General features: G+C 38.7%; 2 long non-coding RNA genes across 2 annotated transcripts; one reads left to right on the top strand and one right to left on the bottom strand.

Annotated features, from left to right (window-relative positions):
* Positions 1-16,944: 16,944 nt before the first annotated feature.
* Positions 16,945-18,888, top strand: LOC148152799 (uncharacterized). The gene is made up of 3 exons (XR_015761969.1): positions 16,945-17,364; positions 18,054-18,151; positions 18,467-18,888. It is a non-coding gene; the product is annotated as an uncharacterized LOC148152799 (long non-coding RNA).
* On the bottom strand, positions 18,877-21,740 carry LOC148152800 (uncharacterized). Its single transcript, XR_015761970.1, has 3 exons — positions 20,649-21,740; positions 19,864-19,961; positions 18,877-19,521 (listed from the first exon to the last, which is right to left on the bottom strand). It is a non-coding gene; the product is annotated as an uncharacterized LOC148152800 (long non-coding RNA).
* Positions 21,741-24,364: the final 2,624 nt, after the last annotated feature.

The following is a 24,364-nucleotide window of genomic DNA, read 5'->3' on the forward strand; positions in this document are numbered from 1 at the left end:
TCACTCAGTGTATGTAAATGTCTGGTCTAACTGTACGTTGAGTTGACTTTTCCTCCTGCAGCTCGAGCTGCTGCAGCATTTTTCATATTCTCTGGCAAAGTTTTGATTTTTTTTAAGGCTTGATCCCACTTTAAAAGCTGTGCAAAATTATGTTTGTCTCATAGTTTCACCTGTTTTGGATGAATTGCTTGTTGATGCTGCATTTTGCGCTCCAGCAGTTTTGTCATGATGCTTTAAAATCTGTCGCCGTACTTTACAGGGAGACTCCACCTTTTCCGCTTTACTCCTGTTAAGACGCAATGACACTGCGAAAGAGGGTGAAGTTTATATTTTTCATAAGTATTTCTTCATATAGGTTGACTGCCTTTCAGTTTCTCAAATATGTCTAAACCACTGCAAAGATCCCCTCCATTTTTGGTTCCGTACTCCGAGAGCAATAATTCCCCCAAGAGAAACAAACAAACAAAAAAAACAACAGAAATAACAACAACAAAACTTGAGCATCTTCAAACAAATATTTGGAGAACCTGAATTAGAAAACATCTATTTTCTGAACACACCAGTGCTCCTCTATGTGAAAAACCTCATTATTGTACTGACCTGAAATCCACAAAAGAGCGTTAAAAAGTCGCCTCTAATGTGGTCGTGTCATCCCGACAGGATATTAATGTGGTTTGCTGCCGTCTTTGTAGAACCCATTAGGAATCAGCTTAAAAAAACTGAGGGTGCTGACGTCGCTTCACTCCCTATATTATCATTAGTGCATCCCCGTAAAACACTTGCTTTCAGTTTCATGCCGTTGACTTAACATATGGCATAAAATGGTTTTACTGAATTTAGTAAAGTCAGTTAACAGCCAATTAAGAACACACCCAACGTCAGTGAGTGCAACCAAATGCTTGGGAGCCTCTTGTTTTCACACAGTCATTTCACATGTGGGTTATGCAACAGTCCTCATCACTGTAATGAACACTGCCTTGCAAATATATTCACAGCCCTGGCACTTTTTTTTTTTTTTTTTTTTTTTTTACATTTACAACCACAAACTTCAATGTAGTTCTTGGGATTTTACATTTAAACCAACACAAAGTTGCGCACAGCCATGGGGTGGAAAAGGATTCACGGCTTTCAAAGCTTTAATAGACAAAACCTGAAAACCGAGGCGTACGTCCACATCTGTTGTGATCTCTTGCAGTTGGACGTCACCTCATTTGCAATAGGATTCAACGTTACTCTCAGTGTGAATGCGAATGTCCTGCAAGGGCCTCAGAGGTTTGCTAGTGAACGTTCATGAACAAACAACACCCTTAAGATAAAAAAAAATAGCCGAGAGGTCAGGAAGAAAGTTGTGGAGAAATTTAAAACAGGATGAGGTTATGGAACAATATCTCAAAGCTTAACCATCGCACTGTTTGATTCGCCGTCTGAAAACAACAAACTGGCCAAAGCATGGCTTGGTGTTGGTGTGTTTGTTGGTGAGTGCTGGATTATTGTCCCAGCAAGGACACCAGTAACCAAATAAGCAGCCGAGAGGCCCATGGCAACTCTGGAGGAAGTGCAGCGAAAACTTTTAACACGCTCCAAACATCTGACTTTTACGGAAGTGTGGCAGGAAGCGAGTCGCTGCAGGGCCATTTGCAGTCTACCATAAGTCCAGCGAGGGAAACAGCAAACATGGGATATAAGTGGCTCTGGTCAGACGAGACCAAATTTGGACACCTTGGCTGTCATGCAAAATGCCACAAGTGGTGGAAAACTAACACTGCACGAGACCCAGCGAGACATGGCAACGGAAGAATCATGCCTTGTAGATTGTTTTCATCAACATGAAGAGGGACACTGCAGAGAAGACAAATTCAGAAAAAGATGAATTATTGACTTTAGTTTGGGGTGTGTGTTCTCCCTCTACAAGAACAATGACCCCTAAACATACAGCCAGAGCTACAAAATAACGGATTAGATAAAAGTATATCCATGAGTTAGAATGGCCTAGTCAAAGTCCAGAACTACATCTCATGATTCTGTGGAAAAACCTGAAAACAGACCTTCATAGACACTTTTAATTCAATCCCATAGAGCTTGACATAAATGAATAAGGAACAATTTCTGTCTCTAGATGGACAAAACCTGGTGAAGAAATAAAAACTGAATATAAATCCACAGTACAGTTATCATATTATATATATAAAAGCAAACAAACAAACAAAAAAAACATGGTTTGTGTTGCCCATGAGATAAAATTGTAAATGAGATAAAATTGTACTGAGTGAAAAAGTGAGAAAGGTCAAGAATGGATACTTTACTGTTTTTACACTGGATGAGTGAAACACAGGAAATGAAACATAAAAAAAAAAAACAAGCATGGGAGACCATGACAGGGCAAAACTTTCTGTCTTTGTCTTCTTTGTGTCTCTCAGGTCTTGTCCAAGCCAAACAACGACCTGTGGATTTCTCAAAGTTCCCCAGAGAGCACTTCTGGACGGCGTTACTGGCAGTGGTCGCCATGTTTGTGCTTAAACTCCGAGATGATAACAGTGTGTGGAAGGAAGGTTTTTGCATTTTGTCTGTTTTTGTTCTCTCCGCTGCCCAGGAATTGATGTTTCTGGTTTCTTCTCCATACTGACCGAGGCTCAACCCACACCCAAAGAGAAGAGCATAATTGGCGGTTGATGTAAAGAGACCCAGCGAAGCACGTGAGTTTTAGCAACATCTAAAGATACACCATCACTGCATGGATACAAATTTAATGTTTCAATAAACTCCTGGAACCACTAAGAGCTACTTTAAACTTTATGAATGGCAGACTTGACGGGGGCCCTTCTGAGTGATCGGTGGGGAAATTACAGGGTCTTGAAAACAAACATAGACCTAAATGGAGCCGGAAGTGTAAAAGTAACTAGAAATCAAGGATGTTGTCTGGGAGGTCACCAGTTTGAAACCCAGATTGACAGGGAAATGAGGGGAAGTTTGCAGCTCCTTAGCCGCTCACAGGTACAGATATCATGCAGATCTAAAATTAGACGTTACACAGATATACTATTACCAGATTAGTATTAAATTTGCTGTGTCATTAAAAATAATTAGTTAGAAATTGCGGGAAATCGACGCTCGCCGTACACTTGAGATACTATCGCAAGTCTGCCGGCGGAAACTGCAGCTCCACACGCTTTTGGAAAAGTCAGCACCTACTGATTTCCAGCCAACCTAGACAAGTGGCACTTTCCCCCCCCCGTCTCCCGCCTGCTTCAGTTAGATTGTTTCTGTTTCCATAGAGCGCTGTGCATTTATTTAAGAAAACATCTGACTCAGCTGTTGGTTAGAGGCACTGTTCTCAAAGCTGCTTTGGAGAAAATCAGACTTTAAGATCTGCAGCGGTCAGAAACTAATAAAATTAGTCGCCAGGCCTTATTACAGTGCCCTTAAAAGCCACATGGACACGCACATGTATTAAAAAGGTGAAAAAGTCAGATGTGTATAAATAGACTACTCCTCCTTTCTTGCCAACTTATCATGCGAGATTTTTTAAAGACCTTGCCTTACTTTTTTTTTTTTTTTGGCTCATCTGCGGTTGTTTAAAGTAAGAGTGATTAAATAGGAAAACTGACAGGCTGTACCCAAGCATGTCGGTCACTGTAGGAAAATGTAAAACTGACAAACAAAACAAAACCCCTCAGTATTTTATTGTTGGTAGATTACTGTTTTCAAGAATGAAATAAAATAGTCCCACAAAGCCAGAGAAAATGTTTCCTTTCCTCTGAAAACAAAATATTTAAAAATAGTGTGAGATATGGAAACACAATGGACAGAGGCTGGTTTACAAAAGTATTCACACTCCATTGATTTCACAGTTTGCCCTGTTACATGCACAAACTTCAGTGTGTTTCATTAAGGTTTTACGTTATTGTCCAACACAAGGTAGCACAGAAATGACGTATTTGTTTTCCGCCCAATACTTTGTGGAACCAACTTCCACTCTGGCTACCGTGGCAGATCTTTTGAGGTCTCCATCAGCTTTGAGCGTGTTGTTGACAGAGTTTTGCAAATTGTTCTTTGCTATAAATCTCTGCTCAGCCAGTTTGGATGGAGAGCGTCTGGGAATATAAATACACACGTCTTGCCACAGATTCTCAGCTAGATTTAGGCCTGAAATTTAATTGGGCTTTTCAAGCACATACTTGTAATTAATTGCAACTCTGGTTGTATGTCTAGGGTAATTTCCCTACTGGAAACAGATACTCCACCCTTGTCCATAGTCTTTTACGGCCTCCGACTGGACGAAAACTCTCATCATACCAGAACACCTTTTTGTACACTTTTGCTGTCCCTCCTACAAAGCATGTGACAAACTGCAAGCATGGCTTCTTGGGTCTTTAATTCAACAGTAGCTCTAATCTTGCCAGTCATTCATTAAGGCCCAGATTGGTGTTGTTCCATCAGCTGTGGATCTCTGCAGACTCTCCAAAGTTTCCATTAAAACCTTGGCTGCCTCCATCAGTTTCTGACAGCCATGTCTTGTTGGGCTTGCCGTTTAACTGATTAAAGAGTTAAATAGTTTTTTCAGTGATTCATCAGAAAGTTTACCATTAAGTCTGACTGGAGATGCTGACAGGAGGTGGGATGACGCGGAGCGAATAATGACAGTTTCTGTGCCCGAAATGCAAATTGACAACCTAGAAACACTGTTTCCACAACATGATCCCACCTCAGTCACTCGTGAGCACAGCCAGCTCTGAACCATAATGACCTGTGGAGAGGCAAGACAAGTCTCGCTTGTGTGCACTATATTTGGTGCAAGCCATGTCTGTCTCAAAATAAGTGCAGGAGGCAAACTGTTAGTTAAGGCCCACACACTTCACGTATCTCAGAGTGTGACTTTTGTATATAAAGACGCGGCTAGAGGAAGTCAGATGGAGTTTAATGCATGGTGTGTCCGAGACATTGTTGGGACTGAGGCTCGGTCCGGTGTGGTTTGGAGGTTTATTTTGCTGGCTGATGAACCTTGTATGGCTGAAACAGTAGGACCAACTGTGCTTGAATGAGAATCCTTCTACTTTAAATAATATAGTCATCCTGTCCACTTGGTACCACTAAAACTATAGAGGATGTAATGTCTGCAAGACACTTTTGTTCACTCTCAGTGCTGCTCACGTCCTCTTCCTTTTTGGATTCATCTTTTTATAAAAGGACGCACCTTGTTTAGTTGGCGCTCATGTGTCAGATACGTGGACAGTCGTCAGGCTGACGCACAAAAATTTCAATAAATGTTGTGATACGTACAGTTCTGATCAAAAGATCACATGCCGTCTTTATGGTAATACATGTCATGCTGCCTTAGAGCTTTTAATGATAAAAAGCATCTTGTGTGAATTTCTAATGGGCGATAAATTTTTCGTGTCATTCCAAGTCATCACAGTTGATCGCATTCAAACTAACCACACAGACGTCCCAATTCCACACTTACCTTATGTGTTACGTGGTTTTACAACAACTTTTTGATCTGTAAGAGCTACAATGACAATCACTTCAAACAATCTTCTTCAACTCACAGAGACAAAAGATACCTGCAGGTTTAAATCTGCATCCCTGCTCCACTATCAGACTAATGATTCATAACACACATCAAAATTAGATCTGGAATAGAAGAAAAAATGCATGCAGATGAAAGGTAAACTGTATTCTGTGAATTAGGACGTACAAAATGACATTTTCTGTGGTTCAAAATATATACATTTTTTCCACTTTATGACATTTTAAAAGCATGTCAGGTTTTTGCTTGTCTGGCTTTCTGTTTGTAGATGTGCCTGAACCCAGATTATTACTATGAGATAGTATGTTTTCATAAATGTCTGAGGAATCTTGTTTATCATTCCTCTAACTTCCATAGCAACCTGCCAAAGCACTGGCAACCGTTTTATTTAATCTTCTTTTGCTGACGTCTGTCTAATGGGATCCACCTCAACATGGGGCTCAGAAATACCCTCAACGCTAGAGAAAAAAATTTACTGATTCTGGAAATCAATCAGAAGAGTGGTCAAATATTTAAGGAGCTGCAATTATTGGATACAGTTATTTGGTAAAAGGCTCAAAAGTACCAAGATATTCATGACCACGATGAAAGTGTTTAATCCTCAATCGATATTTAGACTGCTAACAAACCCTGAAATCAAACAGATTGAAGCAGGTGATGCGTGTTATAACCCAGGTCTTTTCCCGTCTTTTTACTCTGGATGTGCTTGGTTAGTTTCTGTTTGTTCAGATTTTGCATGTGCAACCAGGAAAAACAACAACAACAGAAACTGCTTCATCAAAGTTCATCTGCTAAAACCAGGAAACCAAACATGAAGTCCTTTAAATTGGACGTCTAAGTTATTTAGGCAGTAGACGACAGATGTGGAGCTTCAATCTAAAGTTATGACAGAAACCAACATCTGCTGTTTCAGAACGTTCGTTTATGCAGCACTTGTTTTAGAGTTTGTTACTGGTAAAATACAGACGCAAGCTCATCTAAGAATAAATCAAAAGGAAGAAAAACAAACTGGAGTTTCGTTCCACATAGTTGGTAGCTGGCCTCCCTTCATGTTTGCTCAAGGCCTTTACATGGCCAGACTTCATACTTCTAGGATATTTTAAGGAGAATTGCCGACGTTAGATACAGAGTCCAAACACATTTGTGTTTGGGGAATTTATTCAGAGCCTCGTGCGGCATGTAATTGTGGAAATGGAAAGATATCTCACACTGCATGGATTTAGGGTATTTCTTCCGATCAGTGCACCTTCTGATTACCCACCGAAATGCGAGCTGTCGAACTTTAAGACTGCCTGGGCACAAGTCTGGGACTCTACCTGACATTCAGAGAAAGCAAATCTGAAGTGCAACGTACCTCCAGTACTAAATTTAACTGTTGCTTTTAACAAGCATTAATTCAGAAAGGGTTTGGAAACAATAACTGAACAGAACTGTGTTTGTAATTCTGAACAATGCCATGAAATTACATGTAATTTAAACTTTGCTGAGCTTCAGAAGGCCATGCTTTGGCTTATCTCTAAAGGAGCTGTTAGATCTGCGTTTATGTTAAATGAAGTGTTAAAAACTTTGGTTTTCAGCAGCCAGGAGTTCAGGATGCGTGAACCTTTGGAAATTTTTCACCTGTAACAACTTCATGTTCTTTCTCCCAAAATACCTGGATTTATTTTGTTAAGTCACCAATACAACAGAATGAAAAAAAACAAAACAAAAAAAACCCCAGCAAGTGTTAAATTGATTTATTTGATTCTCTTCAAATAAATCAACATTTAAAGTTCGTACGCCACTATTTTTATGTTTTTGTGATGTAACAAAAATGACAACAACCATAAATCATGTGGTTTAAGTTTGGGCTAATCAGAGCATAACCCATTTTCTTACAAGGTTTAGGAGATTTATTCTTGCCTGGATGTTTTGAGTGGAAGAAAATGGTTGTATTTTGCAACAGTACTCCCAGGCATATGGGAAATACTGTTGTCATAGCAACTGGCATGACCAGTTTCCACTTTTCCTTTTCAATAATTTGGTTAAAAAAAGCATCCATTTTCCTGATATATCTCTAGATAATTAAGATTACTGACTGATGCCTTTGCACAATGAAAACATTTTCTATGTGTAATAAAGTACGACACACCAACAAAAGCTTAGAAAAGTTGCATAAAGGTACATAAAGCCAAGAAACCAGGTGTAATTGTTCAGTATTGAGAAAGTAATCTTGCCCCCATTAGTACAAAATATTATTGGCTGTCTTGGTCCTAATTTATGGTTTGTTAAAAGGCTGGTCATTATCAGTATATAATGCTGCTAAGCATACAGATGGTTTTGGTTACATAAACATTTCTAAAGCTCTGAAAGAGCTGGAAACATAATGCAACCACTATAGACTCCACCAGACTCCACTGTTGAAAAATATAAAGTTTAAGCTTGCTTAAGATTTGCTCCAAAACATTTGGACAGACCAATGAGATTCTGGCAGAATACAACTTGGTCATATTGGATCAAACTTTACTGTTTTGATTCTTTCTGCATATAGCGTGGAGGAAAAATGGCACTACACTTCACCACTAAAGCACCAGTCCAACAGGGAAGTTCTGAGGTTGGAGCATCTTGGTTTGGAGCTGCAACACTGCCAGACTTTACACAAGTTAAGGAAGGAGAAATAAAATATGGCATTCCTGAAAATGAAACAAAGGGGGGGGGGGGGACAAAAAGGGTAAACAAGACAAGAACCAGGCCAAAAACAAAGCGAATGAAACTCTCAGTTTGTTTCAGAGTTTGCAAAACTGTGGCAAAGAGAGTCAAGAAGAACTTCAGGATCCCAGATATTCAGGATATAAAGAATATTTGTTTGGAGGAATGTCTAAAAATTACACCAGAATTGCGCTTGTCGCTTTTTTCACTTTTTTCAAGACACAGAAGATGTCTTGTAGCTCTAATCACCCCCAAAAAGCTTTAAATAAAATAAAGTTTAATTCTTACCTCAAGTGGCATTTCATGCTAAGATAAATAACTTAATTTACAAATGAATTAATTCTGATTTATCTGTATGTGTGAATTCGTTACGTAGTTATTTAGTCATGTTTATATCCTTACTACAAATCTATTTGTACAGAAGAACGTTCATAGACAAGTAACGTGTCCAATACTTTTTTTCTTTCCCCCTTCCTCTATATTTCTAAGGATAAAACTCCAGGGTTTTCTGTGGCGTTTAAGTATTAATTCGCCTATAAAACTGGCAAGGTCTTGGTTTCCGTCAGAACAATGAATCTTCGAGGTGGTCTGCCCGTGTTGCTAAGCAGAACAAAGAGTTTGTTTTTTTTGATGAGCTAACAGCTTTTTGCTGAGGAAAGCCTGTTTTTACAGGGGGAGCTCGTCCAAACCCTAGCACGGCCGAATGGTCTCAAACACAGAAAGAAAATGAATCATTGTACTCTGTAATTTCGGCACACTGCAGCTGTCTTTGCTGACCACAGCTGCAAACCTGTTAACTGGCCTGATCCACATGTAAAACATTCCCTTCCTCTTAACGTAATAATTATAATACTCTTCCCGGAGCTCCCTCCTTGCATCTATAGATTTAACTGCGACGACAGCAAATGGGAATATGTTTGAGGATAGGGCTGATGTATATTTTTGGTCGCTGACCTTGTTTCCCGTCAGCGAGTCTCTGTTAATCTCTTCTGTGACTCCAGTTGCAGTAACTGCAGGAGTTACTGTGAATACCATTTTTCAAAGGTTATGAGCATTTGAGACGCAACTAAAACCTTTAAGTATATGCCTGCCTCTGTAGATTGTAGCTGGAGCTGGACATTTGAGTCTGCATGACTCAAGGTGGACTGCTGACTGGGATGAATGGCACATACAAGACTTTAAAGACTTTCCAACTGGCTTTTCCAGCTATTTGGAGATCCATATTTCAAACAAATTCTCTAAATATGGACATTTGAGGTTATGTGGTAGAGGAAGAGAGAATTACAGCCCTAATACCGGTGGCCCTTTTTTGCTGCTGCTGTGTTTACGTTGGTCTAGTCACTTTCTGGTTAGATTGCAGCAGCGGCACACGGATTGGAGCTGTGGTTCTAGCTGCTGTATAAATCCCATCGTATCCGAGGCAGACAGGTGAACAGTGTCTGGAAAATCCTGCATGGGGATTTAAATGGCTCAGCAAAAAGGAACAAGACATTTGATCAAACATGTTTCCTCAAAAATAGAAACCCTCTTTCCAAGGAGACTTTGCTGCCGTCTGCGTCTAATTTGGTGCGCCGATCCAGCTCCTGCCGGGCAATGGCATGGCTGTATGCGGACTCAAAGCAGTTTGTTTTGCTCTCTGCGCACAATAATGATTTAAATTATAAGTTTACTAAACATAAATTTCTTTCTTTTAGAGTTTTTATTATTTTAATTACTAACCGTCGCTTGTCAGAAAAGGGTTTTCTTCTTTTTTCAGCATGGAATGAAATTTAACAAACAACTTTATTTAAATAACTCAATTTGGGTAGACAAATTGGAATTTATTTTGGATTTTGTGTAAAACACTCAATGTCAAAAATTATAAATACATACCTTTACTCCTACTACTACTTACTAATTGTCCCTTTAACAAATTATAGGGAAACTATACAATTTTTTTGTATCCACAACAAGCATCTAGCTTAACTCTGGCTGGATGTTTGGCCACTTTTTTGACAGGAATGATACAGTTAGCTGAAATTGATTAGTTTCCTGCCACAGGTCCTGCTTTAAAGCACCGTCCACAAATTGTTAGTAGGACTGAGGTTCAGGAATGCCAGAAGCTAAAATGTGAGCCTTTCAAGCTCGTTTTTATGTGTTTGTGATTACTGTCTTGTTGGAATATCCTGTTGTTTCCAAAGTATAAATCATCCTGCAAGAATTTGGAGGTAGTCTTTCATCTTGATTATTTCACCACTTTTTGAAATGCATCCAAACATTGGTCTCAGTTGTTTGCAGCTGACGCTACCACCGTGTTTGATAGCTGGTACGCTGGTCTTTGATTTTGTAAAGCTAGTGTTCTGACGACTGAGAGTTAGTGGTGTCTGGGTTGCTCCTAGACATCTTAACCAATGCTCCTTCATCTAAGGGAGACAGCTTGGGTCAGCTGGTTGATACTTGGATACAGTCCATACCCACAAGGCAGTCATCTAAAAAACACACAAAACACACTGGTTTTATGTTTCCGAACGGCTCTGACTTAAGCTTTGTTGAAAATTTATGGAAACCCTACACTCTGACGAGCAAAAAGCATTCAGAAATGAAACATAAGAAAATCCTGCTATGTCCAGATCCACTGTGTCAATCAACCAACCATCTTGACTCAGACAGAGAAATGGCTTTCTTTGGGTCTTTTTTACATGTCCTCTCATGAATCAGTGTTCTTTTAAAGCTGAACATATGCAGGAGGTTTATGTGCAAAGCTACAACTCACTTTAAAATGCAACATTAAATCAAAAGTGTGGAGTCCCAGTTATCACTACTGTCTCGCATTTAAGGAAAGGTGTTCTAATTTAGCTGGTGATGATAGCGAAACAGAGACGGACTAAACATCTATTTCTCAAATATCAGTTTAGGCTTTTACTAAAATTCCTCACAACAAAATTGCTGACAATCTTGAGCATTGTCTGATAGTTTTGCTGTGTAATTTATCCATGCATTGATTGACCTTACCTAATTGTCCTTAATTAATTTAAAATAATCAAACTAAATCTCCAGTAAGGTCTTTAATATCAGTTATTTGATGTTTTAAAACACTATAAAATCAAGCTTCTTTATATATATATATATATATATATATATATATATATATATATACAACAAGAATCCTTATTCTTGGTGTACGTTTACACTCCTACCTGCTCATACGCTGCAACACAGGAAAGGATAAGGAAAACTAAGCATTTTTAAAAAAAATCAACCATTTGTTATAAGATCTTTATCATAAAGCAGTTCCACATCAGGGCACTTATTTTAATCTCTTCACTTTCACTTTGTAGTTTTGGCATGAAGTACCCTCAGTTTCATCCACCATTTACGTCACAGACTAGCGGTTTACTTCATTGAAATTAAGCTAATTATATTCCATGCCTGCACAAATGCAGGCTCTGGAAGTTATACTTTCATCCACTATTATCTATGTAAGTTTCACGACTGTGAAACACCCTCTCCAAATTAAAGGTCGGAAATGTGCCAAAGCCTGACATTATAAACCGGGGAGGGACTTTTTAAAGTGTTAAAAAGCCAGGTCTCACCAGACTGTGCCAGACGATACAGAGAGCGTAGAGAATGAGCTCAGAAATGTTATGCTTACAGTTCAAAGAAACACGGGAGCAATAAAAATGTTCGTGTTTATAATTTCCTTGGGGGTAGAAAAAAAAAAAAAAAAACGTTTTTTGCACTCATTCAAAGTTTCACAAAGCCATTTTTAAATCAGATCCTATCCGCAAGGCAATTTTTAGTCTTGTTTCATCTGAAAGAAACACAAATTATTTTACTCTAGTCTTGTGTTTAAAAATAGACTGCATATTTAAAATAAAAACAACAAAAAAAAAACAACAAAAAAAACAAGGTCATTCCTCTAAATTTGGTAAATGCATTTAAAACAGTCTTTTATTTATATATGCATGCTCTTTGCTCTGTCATTTACAACATCATTGCTGTGCAATATCTGCTGTCACTAAACACAGCATTCAGACGTTCTTCCCCAGGAGTTTATGGGCTTTGAGGGAAATGCGTTTTCTGGCTCATATAACAGCAGCTGTTCCTATGGTCTTGTTGCTTTGTTCGCCAATATGTTTAGCGCTACACAAGGTTATGTTATAGAGCTTAGAGTGGTTTCCAGTGTTTAGACAATGAGAAGCAACGCAGCTTTATTTAGGATGCTCTGATCCACGTCACCGCAGTGATGATTGCTCTCTGATTTAAGGCTATATCTGGACCCGCAGGGCTGGAAGAACACATGCTGAAAGCTTAGTGAACACATCCATCAGCAAATGATCCATCACAGATAAAGTTAGCATCACAGCTCCAGACCAGACTAGGGAGCGGTGGAGGAAAAAAAAAAAATAGGTCTTATACTTGAGTACCAAATTACCTCTGCAGCTGTGAAAACATCTCATTATATTCATCAAATGTTTCATTTTCAAATCAACTTAAGTGAAAGTAAGAAGCTCATGTCTGTGTTTAAGTGCACTTAAAAGTGCTTTTTTTTTTTTTTCTTTTTTTTTTCTCAGAAAATTTCAATAAGGGGACCACAGTGTGTGTGTTCCAACTACAGAGGGATCCCACTCCTAGACCTCCTTGGTAAGGTCTATCCAGGGGTTTCTGGACAGTTGAGTATTGGATTCAGGAAGAACAGTTTGGTTTTCGTCCGTGGAAAAATGGACCTGCTCTGCACTTTCAGCGAGATCCTGAAGGGTGCACGGGAATTCGCCTCACCGGTTTGCGTGTGTTTTGTAGGCCTGGAGAAGGAATTCAACCATAGTAAGGAGTATGAGATATCAGGCCCCTTTGATACTCTACAACCAGTGTGAAAGCTTGACCCGCATTTCTGACAGTAGGTCTGACTTGTGAAAGTCCGACAAAATAACGGCCACACATCTAATGGGTGTCTCTTTCTCTCTCTTCACAATCTCCTTCTGTCAAAATGGTAAAAACTACAAAAACATGGACATTTGGCTCAATTATAAAACATTTTTCTTTAAGAGCTTTCTGATATTGTCATCCCAGAACAGTTACTGTTCATTTATTTGAACGAATAAATGAACAGTAACTATATATGTGCATATAGGTGTATGCATGCACCTATATGCACATAGGTGCACATACTGTCATGTGGGTTCTGTACTGGTCTGTTGTGATGAAGAGGGAGCCGAGTCAAAAGGTGAAGCTCTCAATTTTACTGGTTGAACCCTCGTCTGTGGTCACACGCTCTGGAAAGCGAATAAAAGAACAAGATTATGGATAAAATGGAATAAATATTTTTTTCTGCAGGGTTTCTGGGCCCGTCCCATCAGAAGGAGACCCAGAGGAAAACCCCGGACACATTGGAGGGGCTCTGCTTCCCGACTGGCCTTGGAGCGCTTTAGGATTCCCCTGCAAGTGCTGGCCCAAGTCGCTGCAGAGAGGGAAGTCTGGGATTCCCTGCTTAGGCTGCTGCTGCTGCAAGCGGAGTCCAGACTAAGGGAAAGATAATAGATGCATGGATGGTTGGATGGCTTGTTGGATAATTGTGCCTGTCTGCCAATCAATATCCTAATAAAATAGGTCAGCATTAAATTACAGTTAAATTGAGTTTAAAACTCAGCATGATATTAAATACTTTCTGACATCATCTTTAGTCAGAATACTTTTCAATTTGGACATTTTGTAGAAAATTGTGGAAGTTTTAGTGATCTATTTGCAGTACCTGTCACATATAATAACATTTAGAAAAAAATGTAATTATATATGACAAAACAACATATGTTAAATGAATGGGTGGCTAACCTCCTTTGCATGCCTTCAGCATGCAAAGGAGGTTAATGCAATCATTGGAGTCAGCTGTGATAAAGGGGGGACACATCTAAAATATGCAGGATGGTGGACCCTGAGGACCAGGGGAGAATCCCAAATTTGTCCTTGGCTGCTGAGATTTGTCATAAAAACAGAAGTTGCACAAATAAATACAAATTATACAATAAATACTTAAAATTTAATGTCTCCCTCACCCCCATTTTTGGGTATTGAGAGAGCATTTTGCACCCTTTGAAAATTGCCTGCTAGCTGCTTAAATCCTCTTAAGTATAGATATGTGTTGGAGTGTCAGACCACAAAATGCAGGGCAAGCTGCTTTATGTTGTGAAGCTTCATGTTGGGTAAAAACTTTTCCAATTCTTCTGTGTTCCCTCAGTAATTAAAGTTTACAAATCCTTAAAATATCTTACTTTTAGTGCCTTTATTCTGTAATGTCAGAAATTCTACGCCTCAGCACAATGTACCTCTAATTTGTCTGCGCTCTGATTGGAGCTTTGATTGCTACATCTAAGTTTATGATCGCTCGTGGGACTCGCTGTTCAGCAAGCGCGGCAGCATGAATGAGGTCTTTTTAGGTTAGTGCTGGATTAAACGCCCCCATAAGCCTTTATTGTGTGGGTTACAGTAGGTTCAGAGCTTGATGGCTGTCACATGGTGTCTCAGACTCCATGCTTGGTGGGCGTTGGGACATTTTTAACTCCTTGGCCTATCTGTTGTGGTGAAGGGTGGGGTGGATTGGCGCTAAATGTCTAATTATGCATCTTCTTAGTTTACCCACTTTCCCAGGCTACAGTAACAGTAACCTAATGCAGTACATGCTCTGTAATCAGTAAACTCAAACACCACATGAGGCAAAGAGTTTCGCTGATAATGCTCCCGAGTGGTGGGGGATGCTCGCTCCCCTTACGCCGCCCGGGCTTTAATTATGTTGCTTTCACATTCAAGGAGAATGTTACGGTAGAGAAATGTTTTTAACTAAACCGTGCAAACACACCTGATTTAATCAAAAAAGACATTGACGACACGCAGACTTCTCTTTCTTGTCGAGTCTATCGTCCAGAATTGCTTTCAAAAGATTTAATAGACTATTTTCCAGCATAGACTCAAACTGTAAAGTGCAGAAAACCAGCTGTTTATTTAACATTTATTCAGTTGGGAAAACATGGTGAATGTTCTGCCCACTTTACTAGCCAGTAAGATTGCTCAGGTAGGCTGTGGTATATAAATAATGCTTTAGTTGGTACAAGTGGGTGCAAAATATAGTAAGAAAGCATCTCCCACACCATCATACCATCACCTTCCAGAACCATTAATTCGAGGCCTTCATGCTATTTAAGAGCCCATAATCAGAATGTTGCAGCTGAAATGGAAACTCGTCGGACTGAATGTTTTTTCCAATCTGGTAAAGTTCAATTTCGACGAGAATGTGACAACCGCAGTTTCATGGTTTTAGCTGAACGGAGTGAAACCCATTGTGGTCTTCACTTTGTGGAGCTCATTTTCTTCAAGGTCTAAAATGTTGGGGTTTTCAGAAAAGGCATTCCCTCCACTCCCTGTAACATTGTTTAAACTGCTGTTACCTTTGTGTAAAATGGAAACCAGTTTGTCCAACCTTTTTATGATCCCTAACATCAGCAGAGAATGCTCACTGGAAAATTTTCTCTTTTGTAATTTGATCAGATCAAATTACCCGAGCCACTTTAACCTCCTTGTCATGGCTCAATCAAACAAACAAACAAACAACATGAAAATGAATGACGGTTATTTCTTAGTTACATTTCTATTTATCTTATTTTTATGTATTTTTTGTTGCAAAGTTATCTTGGAGTTTGAGGTGATACTTTAACATCTGATTTAAAATAAAAAAGGTTTTAATAATTTGTCAACTAAAAAATGCGTCACATCCACGTCAGCCCTTGCCTTCTTTGACTGTCCCACCCAAGCTGACCATGAGTAAATAAATTTTAAAAAAAGTTTCAGTAGAAAATAGAGTTTTATTCTTCGTGGACAGACTCATTCGCCTTCACCGCCAACAATGCTGGCTTAACTGTGTGCCTGATATGTGACGAGAAATTAGCAAACCACAAAAAGCTTTGCTTGCTCTTGGCGCAGTCATTTTAGGTTCCTAAAGAATTAATAGGCATCACCACAAGGGGGCGCCTATTTCCTCTTTCTTTCGTTGTAATCCTGTACCGAGTAAGAACCCGTTTTCCGTGTTGTTTTCGAGAGAAGAAACATCAGCAATGACGGGATACAGAGCGGTGCAACTTTTGTTACTTTTTCCTACAGAGAAGATAATGTAAAATGTGATTTTACATCGACAAAGTGAAATAAAGTGAAAGTGTGGCATACTTCAACCGTGGGTTCTTTGCTGATTCGGGTTAGCGTGGCTAACCACCGCTGCTAACTCCTTCTCACCGCACCGTCACACTTTGCAGCGATCTTAAGAAACAGAAGTCACATTAAAGAGGTGAGAACACCTGCGTTTAATAAACTACTTTTGTTGGTGATCTAATCACTATATCGACAGCTGAAAATACCTTGAACAGGTCACCTTAAAAGTCAGATCTCCCATTTACTCTCCCTTCTGTTTCCTGTTAGATATAACCCGATTGTTTTTATATGGGATGCCATACATTCCAATAAGTGTGGAGAGCATTGAAAAAGCATAAAACATTTAACACAGATCTTTTTTTTTTCTTCATGTGGATCTGTATGGAGTTAGATTTGTTTCACAATTATTCAATCAAAAAAAAAATCATGTCAAACAAAAAAAGTAGTATTCAACCAAAAAAAAAATCATGTCAAACAAAAAAAGTAGTATTCAATCAAAAAAAAAATCATGTCAAAGCAAAAATCACTAAGTTTTTTTTTTTAACTTTTTTTTTTGTTTTTGGTTGAGTCTCTTTTTTTTTTGGTTGAAACTTTTTTTTTTGGTTGAGTCTCTTTTTTTTTTGGTTGAAACTTTTTTTTTTGGTTGAAACTTTTTTTTTTGGTTGAGTCTCTTTTTTTTTGGTTGAAACTTTTTTTTTGGTTGAGTCTCTTTTTTTTTTGGTTGAAACTTTTTTTTTTGGTTGAGTCGCTTTTTTTTTGGTTGAAACTTTTTCTAAGTTTTTGGTTGAATTCGTTTTCTTGCTTATACAACTTTATTTGCTTTGGGGAAGCTTACATGAACATTCTGGGCGGGGCTTAAGGACGAGCGATGTAAGACGTGTTCCGATTGGTTAGCGCTGACTAAAGCGGATGACTCCCTGAGATCTCAGAACTCTGTCCCGAACTGCAGGACTTCGGTGACGGGACACAGAATGTGGATGGTAAGTAATCTTCACAAAATTACACCGTTTAGCAGCTTCTAAAGTGTCCACCCTGTTTCAAAGAAGAAATCTTACTCAACTTATGACGACAGTCACATATTTTGTCTGCCGTGATCCCCGGTAGCATATTGTGCTAGCTAATGTTAGCACTAGGTAAAGTTCATAAACTAGGCTTGTGTAATATTCGCCTGTCTTTATGTTGAATTCGTTAACCAGCGCACCTCTGTTGAGTGGCATTAAGCGTGGAAAATACCAAATATATCTGGAGGAAATATGTGTTAAAAAACTGTTGCGCAATCCTCAGTGTGTGTGTGTGTGTGTGTGTATTAACTAGCATTGAAGCTAAAATGGGAAAACAGCGGATCGTTGCACCAATGTTATCAGGTCCACATTAATCTGCACCACACGTCAAGTGTGACTGTGCAGATGATTTATTTACCAAGCACATAATCAGTGCTGTCGATGAGGGGAGGCAACGTAACTCTTAAATATATACATTTTCTTCCAGATGTAAAATGTAAAACTAAGCTGGTAGGTCACAGGCCGAAGGAGGATATTCACATAATTTCTGTTTTTTATTATTTGGTGGGTGTGTGTCCTGTACTTAGTTTTATTCCGAATTACATGTAATATGCCTTTTGCTGTGTTATATTAAATTAATTTGGTGTTCTCCTAATTCCCCATTCTAGTATGACCAGCAGAGTGCAGCTGAAGCAGGACAGGCTTGTAGGTCTTACTGATTCCTCCAGCTGCTACAGACGATCAGAGCATGAGGATGGAGAGATCAGTAAGTGTTGAGTCAGAGAAGGTCAGGTAGGGAAGGAAGTGTTGCTTATAGGGGCCGTGTGTGATTGGCTAAATATATTTCTCCAAGTCATTTTATTTAGTGGTTTTAAAAATAATGCATGCTTATGTGTTAATGATACATTGTAATAAAAATACAAAAATTACCACCAACATCCTGGCAGAAATAAATAAACAAGTTTATATCAGAGCTTTTTCTTTTTGGATCTGGAACACATTAAAAGCGAATTACCAAATTTCCTTTATTCCCTGTCATGTTAACGTTCGGTTATTTCTCCCTTTTTCATCCTCACTGCAGCTGGAGCTGGACTGGAGTTCTGTTTGGCTTTAGTGGCTTCCTGGATGGAGACATCGGCTGACCTAAACGCATCATTTTCCCTCTCCCATTATAAACTTAGCTTTTCTTCAACATGGAAAATACTCCTACATCAGTAGCTCTGTTTGTTATTTTGACATCAATGCTTACCTGGTGGCCAGTTGATCCTCTTAACCACTGAATGTATCGGAACCACCTGGACTGAGCTGGTTTCGTCAGAGGGAGCCAAGACTTCTCCATAAAATGACTTCCCATATTTTAAGATGTTCTTCTGGTAAAATTGCATCTTTATGATCCTAATATGACTGCATTCTGATAATTAAAAATACTTGTAACCTGGCCATAACACTCCATTATACAACTCACAAGAGGAATGACAGAAATAAAGCCACTTTGTGAAAGTATTTTCTGTATTTTGTTTTAGAAAAGATGAAATATTGCTTGAAAGCGTTTAATTTTAATATCTCGCTTGAAGGCCGAATTACATGCAAATACTTCACATAATGTTACAACTGAGATAAGGGAAAAAGGTTTGTAAAATGTAGAGTATTACAAAAGAGATTACATTTTATTTTAAGTCCAAACAGTATAACGAAATGAACACTAAAAATATACAATACACTTTCCAGCAGTTACTCAAACTTGTCTTTACTGGTGATGAAAACTCGTCACTCTGGAGGAGAGAGGAAGAGGAGAGAGGAAGAGCAGCTCAGCCCAGTCCAGGATCACTGCAGTGTCAGGGTAGCTGCTTAAAGTTTGCAGGTAGATTTTTGCGTAGCTGGTCCTCTGGTTTTCAGATCCTAATTATAAATAAAAAGTTAGTCAATGTTGTGATGATCCAGTTGACTGTGGACTGATGGTCACTACTGGTCAGTGAGGTGCAGGTGCTTGGATCCAAGGGAAAAGCAATTTAACAACAGGAAGGTCTCAAGGGGTCAATGGAGTGGAGTTGATAACATTTCCCCTCTGTCCTGGGTGAACATCATGGAGAGTCTCAATCATGGCTCAGAAACGAATCAAGAAGCTTTGACGCAAATCTGAAAAACAAAAATGAATTAAAAAAGTATGAGTAAGTGATGATATTTACCTAGACAACATAATCAAAACCTAATAAGCCCTAAAGTCTTTTTAAGAGTTTTAATTGAAAATAAATTGACTACATCTCAGGAAATTAAATGTTCAAGTGAAACAGTTACTGTATCACAATAAGAGAAACTGCAAAAAAATAGTGCAGAGGTATAACACTGAAGTTACTGAGAGAGTAAACTGAAATATTTAGTAAGTAGAAAATGTATGTTAAAATATATTTAGCCAAACACACACGGCCCCTATAAGCAACACTTCCTTCCCTACCTGACCTTCTCTGACTCAACACTTACTGATCTCTCCATCCTCATGCTCTGATCGTCTGTAGCAGCTGGAGGAATCAGTAAGACCTACAAGCCTGTCCTGCTTCAGCTGCACTCTGCTGGTCATACTAGAATGGGGAATTAGGAGAACACCAAATTAATTTAATATAACACAGCAAAAGGCATATTACATGTAATTCGGAATAAAACTAAGTACAGGACACACACCCACCAAATAATAAAAAACAGAAATTATGTGAATATCCTCCTTCGGCCTGTGACCTACCAGCTTAGTTTTACATTTTACATCTGGAAGAAAATGTATATATTTAAGAGTTACGTTGCCTCCCCTCATCGACAACATTGATTATGTGCTTGGTAAATAAATCATCTGCACAGTCACACTTGACGTGTGGTGCAGATTAATGTGGACCTGATAACATTGGTGCAACGATCCGCTGTTTTCCCATTTTAGCTTCAATGCTAGTTAATACACACACACACACACACACTGAGGATTGCGCAACAGTTTTTTAACACATATTTCCTCCAGATATATTTGGTATTTTCCACGCTTAATGCCACTCAACAGAGGTGCGCTGGTTAACGAATTCAACATAAAGACAGGCGAATATTACACAAGCCTAGTTTATGAACTTTACCTAGTGCTAACATTAGCTAGCACAATATGCTACCGGGGATCACGGCAGACAAAATATGTGACTGTCGTCATAAGTTGAGTAAGATTTCTTCTTTGAAACAGGGTGGACACTTTAGAAGCTGCTAAACGGTGTAATTTTGTGAAGATTACTTACCATCCACATTCTGTGTCCCGTCACCGAAGCCCTGCAGTTCGGGACAGAGTTCTGAGATCTCAGGGAGTCATCCGCTTTAGTCAGCGCTAACCAATCGGAACACGTCTTACATCGCTCGTCCTTAAGCCCCGCCCAGAATGTTCATGTAAGCTTCCCCAAAGCAAATAAAGTTGTATAAGCAAGAAAACGAATTCAACCAAAAACTTAGAAAAAGTTTCAACCAAAAAAAAAAGCGACTCAAGCAAAAAAAAAGTTTCAACCAAAAAAAAAGAGACTCAACCAAAAAAAAAAGTTTCAACCAAAAAAAAAAGAGACTCAACCAAAAAAAAAAGTTTCAACCAAAAAAAAAAGAGACTCAACCAAAAAAAAAAGTTTCAACCAAAAAAAAAGAGACTCAACCAAAAAAAAAAGTTTCAACCAAAAAAAAAAGAGACTCAACCAAAAACAAAAAAAAAAGTTAAAAAAAAAACTTAGTGATTTTTGCTTTGACATGATTTTTTTTTTGATTGAATACTACTTTTTTTGTTTGACATGATTTTTTTTTTGGTTGAATACTACTTTTTTTGTTTGACATGATTTTTTTTTTGATTGAATAATTGTGAAACAAATCTAACTCCATAGATCTGGCTTAAAGTCTTGGAAGGCGAATGTTTGCTTTCAACCTGATTTTGTTTTGTGTAGAACTCTAATGAAAAAAAAACATGTCTTACTAAAAATGTGACATGTTTTGCTGTGTTTATTTGATTAAAGTAAAGAAGAGAAAAGATGGACTGATTTCTTCTGAAATGATACATCTTGGAAAAAAAAGAAAAATGAAGAAAACGACTGTTGGAAAACTCCTCATGAATTAAAAGTTTGCTGCTGCATCAGCTGGATGTGAAAATGGAAATGCAGATTTAGCAACATTTAACGAGTTTAGATGTTTTGATTAAGTGGAAGAATGGTAAACAGTATGACCCCAAGCTACCCGCAGATAGAAAACACCTACTGAAGCGATTAGAAATAACTAAACCGTAAACAACTCTGATGGAAATTAAAGAACACACCTTTTCTGCCAAAGAACTCCGCTACTGTCTCTAAGCACGTCAGCAATATTTGTAATTATATAATTTAGGTACCTGGCCAATCTAATTTTCTTTAGAGCAAATAAAAAAATATTTTTGCTGAAAAGCTAATCCTCCTTAAAGTGGCAATAATGGAAAAAATTGAGGCATCGTATGCACTCAAATTATCCCTCAAGGAAACCACTTTTAAGCATTTAAAAGAGACAATATTAGTCCTGCAGACAAGGTTTAAGTCTTCTTTTCCCTACAGTGGGAGGCATGCAACCCTCGCTTCAGAGCAGCAGGGCAGGGTGGGTGTCCGTGGTCACCGTCTCTGCCCTTTATGTCTCCAGTGGGACACCGTACACATTTCTCCCAGTGGCATTCTGCCAAAGCCAGAGGTAGCAATCCACGAGTGTGAGTGTTGCCTTAGCAGTTTAAAAAAAGATATGTTTTGATCATCCCCTTTGGCTATTTATTCCCATGCTAGCTTGGCTGTATCTACAGAATTAGTTCTGCTGGGGAGGAGAGGGAAATTAAAGTTCAATCATTTAGGTTTTCTGCTACCTTACCATTATTGCTACCAAAAGGGTTGCAAATTAAGATTCTCCTTGTCTCCCTTCAACCACTAAAACTAAAAAATGCGTCATGATGGACATGATATGGTATTTTGTGGCTTTGACTATAAATGGAATGTATGATGCACAGTGAAGTACTATAAATTCATGCTACCCCCCTAAGGCTTTTGTTCAGAGAGGGATACCTGCTATATATATATTTTTTTTTTGGTGGCATCATGTTCCTCTCTGCCTATCGTAGAGCTACTGTTTTTGCAAAACATAAAAAAGCATTTTGTCTTCTCCAGTTCCTTATAAAAGTATTCACACCCCTTGAGTTTTTCCCATAAAGTTTATGCTATTGTTTCAAAATGCCAACATGATTTTGTTTTTCTTTTAACAAAGCTGTGTTTGCTGTGGCATTTATATATGTATCCACACTGGAGGATTCGATTTGCAAAGCAGTTGGTTGCACTATAATTTTCTTTCCAGGTATTGGAGTAAAATCTACGGAGTACAAGACATGCCACACACACACACACAAAGAACATTTTTGTCTCACTTCACAATTATTCACTTTTGTTTATCACATGACATCTTAATCAAACGGACTTAAGGTTGTAGTTGTGAAATATGTGGGAAAAGTGTGAATACTTTTCCGAGGCTCTTCAAAGGCGTTTAATTTGGATTTGGGGAAGTGCACCTCAATGTTAAACTCATAAAATAAGTAGCTCTGAGAGCAGCCAGGTTTTTTTTTTTTTTAAGATTTTCAAAGCTTGACTTGTAAACACATTCACCTAAACAGAACATCTCTCCATCTTTGTAGCTGTTATTTTGGAGCCAAAACAAATCCATCCTAACATGAACAAAATTATATCCTTCCATCCAGACAGCAAACATTTTTTTTTTTATTTAGAAAAGCACAAGAAGAGAATGTTCTTGTTTTCCTTCCTAGTCCTCACTCTGTGGTAACATGTATATTTATAATGTGTGACCAGCGTCTGGATACCTACTGTGTTTTCTTCCATAACAGCTTTTGCACTGCACAGATCTTTTACTATAATACAGCCATCAATCCCAGTAATATTCGTATTAACCGACACTTAATAATTTAAATCAGTCTGAAACCACAAAACGGCTTATGAGACGTCTGTTTTTGTTGACTCTATCTCCAAACACTTACATTGTTGGGTTATGCCTGTTTTGCTTACAAAAAAAAAAAAATGTCGGATGAGACATAATACAGGAGGAATAACTTAGCCTGTTAGCCACACAGTAGCCACTGGTCTGCAGCCACAGCCCAAAGAACAGCAGCAGTTCTAGTGGGCAAACTTTAAACTCAATCCTTAAAGGGAAAGTTTAGATTTTTTACATGTTTTTTAAGTTAAAATCAGTAAGAGTTTCCCTTTTGCCCGTATGAACTGGTGACCTGCCAGGCCGTACCTTTCCCCTTGCCTCTCGTCCAGTGATCGCTGGAGACAGAAACGCCCAGCTCCACAACTCCCCACGTGACCCTGCAGAGGAAGAGCAGATACAGATGAATGGATGGACACATCCTTTAGCCCAGGGGTGTCAAACTCAATTTCACCGAGGGCCACTTCAGCATATTGGCCACCCTCAAAGGGCCACATTAACGGTACAAATCAGGAGTGCCCAGCTGCAGTCCTCTAGACTGCAACTTTTAGATGCATCCCTGCTAAAACACACCCCAGGCAAAAGGTTGACTTCCCTCATTAGCAGCAACTCAGTTCTGTAGAGCCTTATAATGAGTAAATGATCCAGGTGTGTTAGAGAAGGAACGCATCTTGCAGATGGTAGCTCTGGAAAACTAGACTTGGGCACCCCTAGCATAAAATGTATGAAAATACAATGTTAAAAATAAATTGAACACCTCATATTGTTAAACAACTCTTTGGAGCTTCTGGTTAGGAAGCGCATTCAAAACCTTTGTTTGAAATGGCGCGTTAAATTCAAGTCTCCATTACAGACCAGAGAAAACTAAAGAGAATGCAACTTTGTGTTAATCCATTTGAGGAGCCGGCAGTTTATCTTGAGGAAATAAATGACGATGCAAAAGTTAATTAGATTGTAACATGCGCAGTCCGCTGCTCAACCA

The sequence above is a fragment of the Poecilia mexicana genome, unplaced genomic scaffold (assembly GCF_051168715.1).
Source record: "Poecilia mexicana isolate PSO_F unplaced genomic scaffold, ASM5116871v1 scaffold_22, whole genome shotgun sequence".
Taxonomy (NCBI): domain Eukaryota; kingdom Metazoa; phylum Chordata; class Actinopteri; order Cyprinodontiformes; family Poeciliidae; genus Poecilia; species Poecilia mexicana.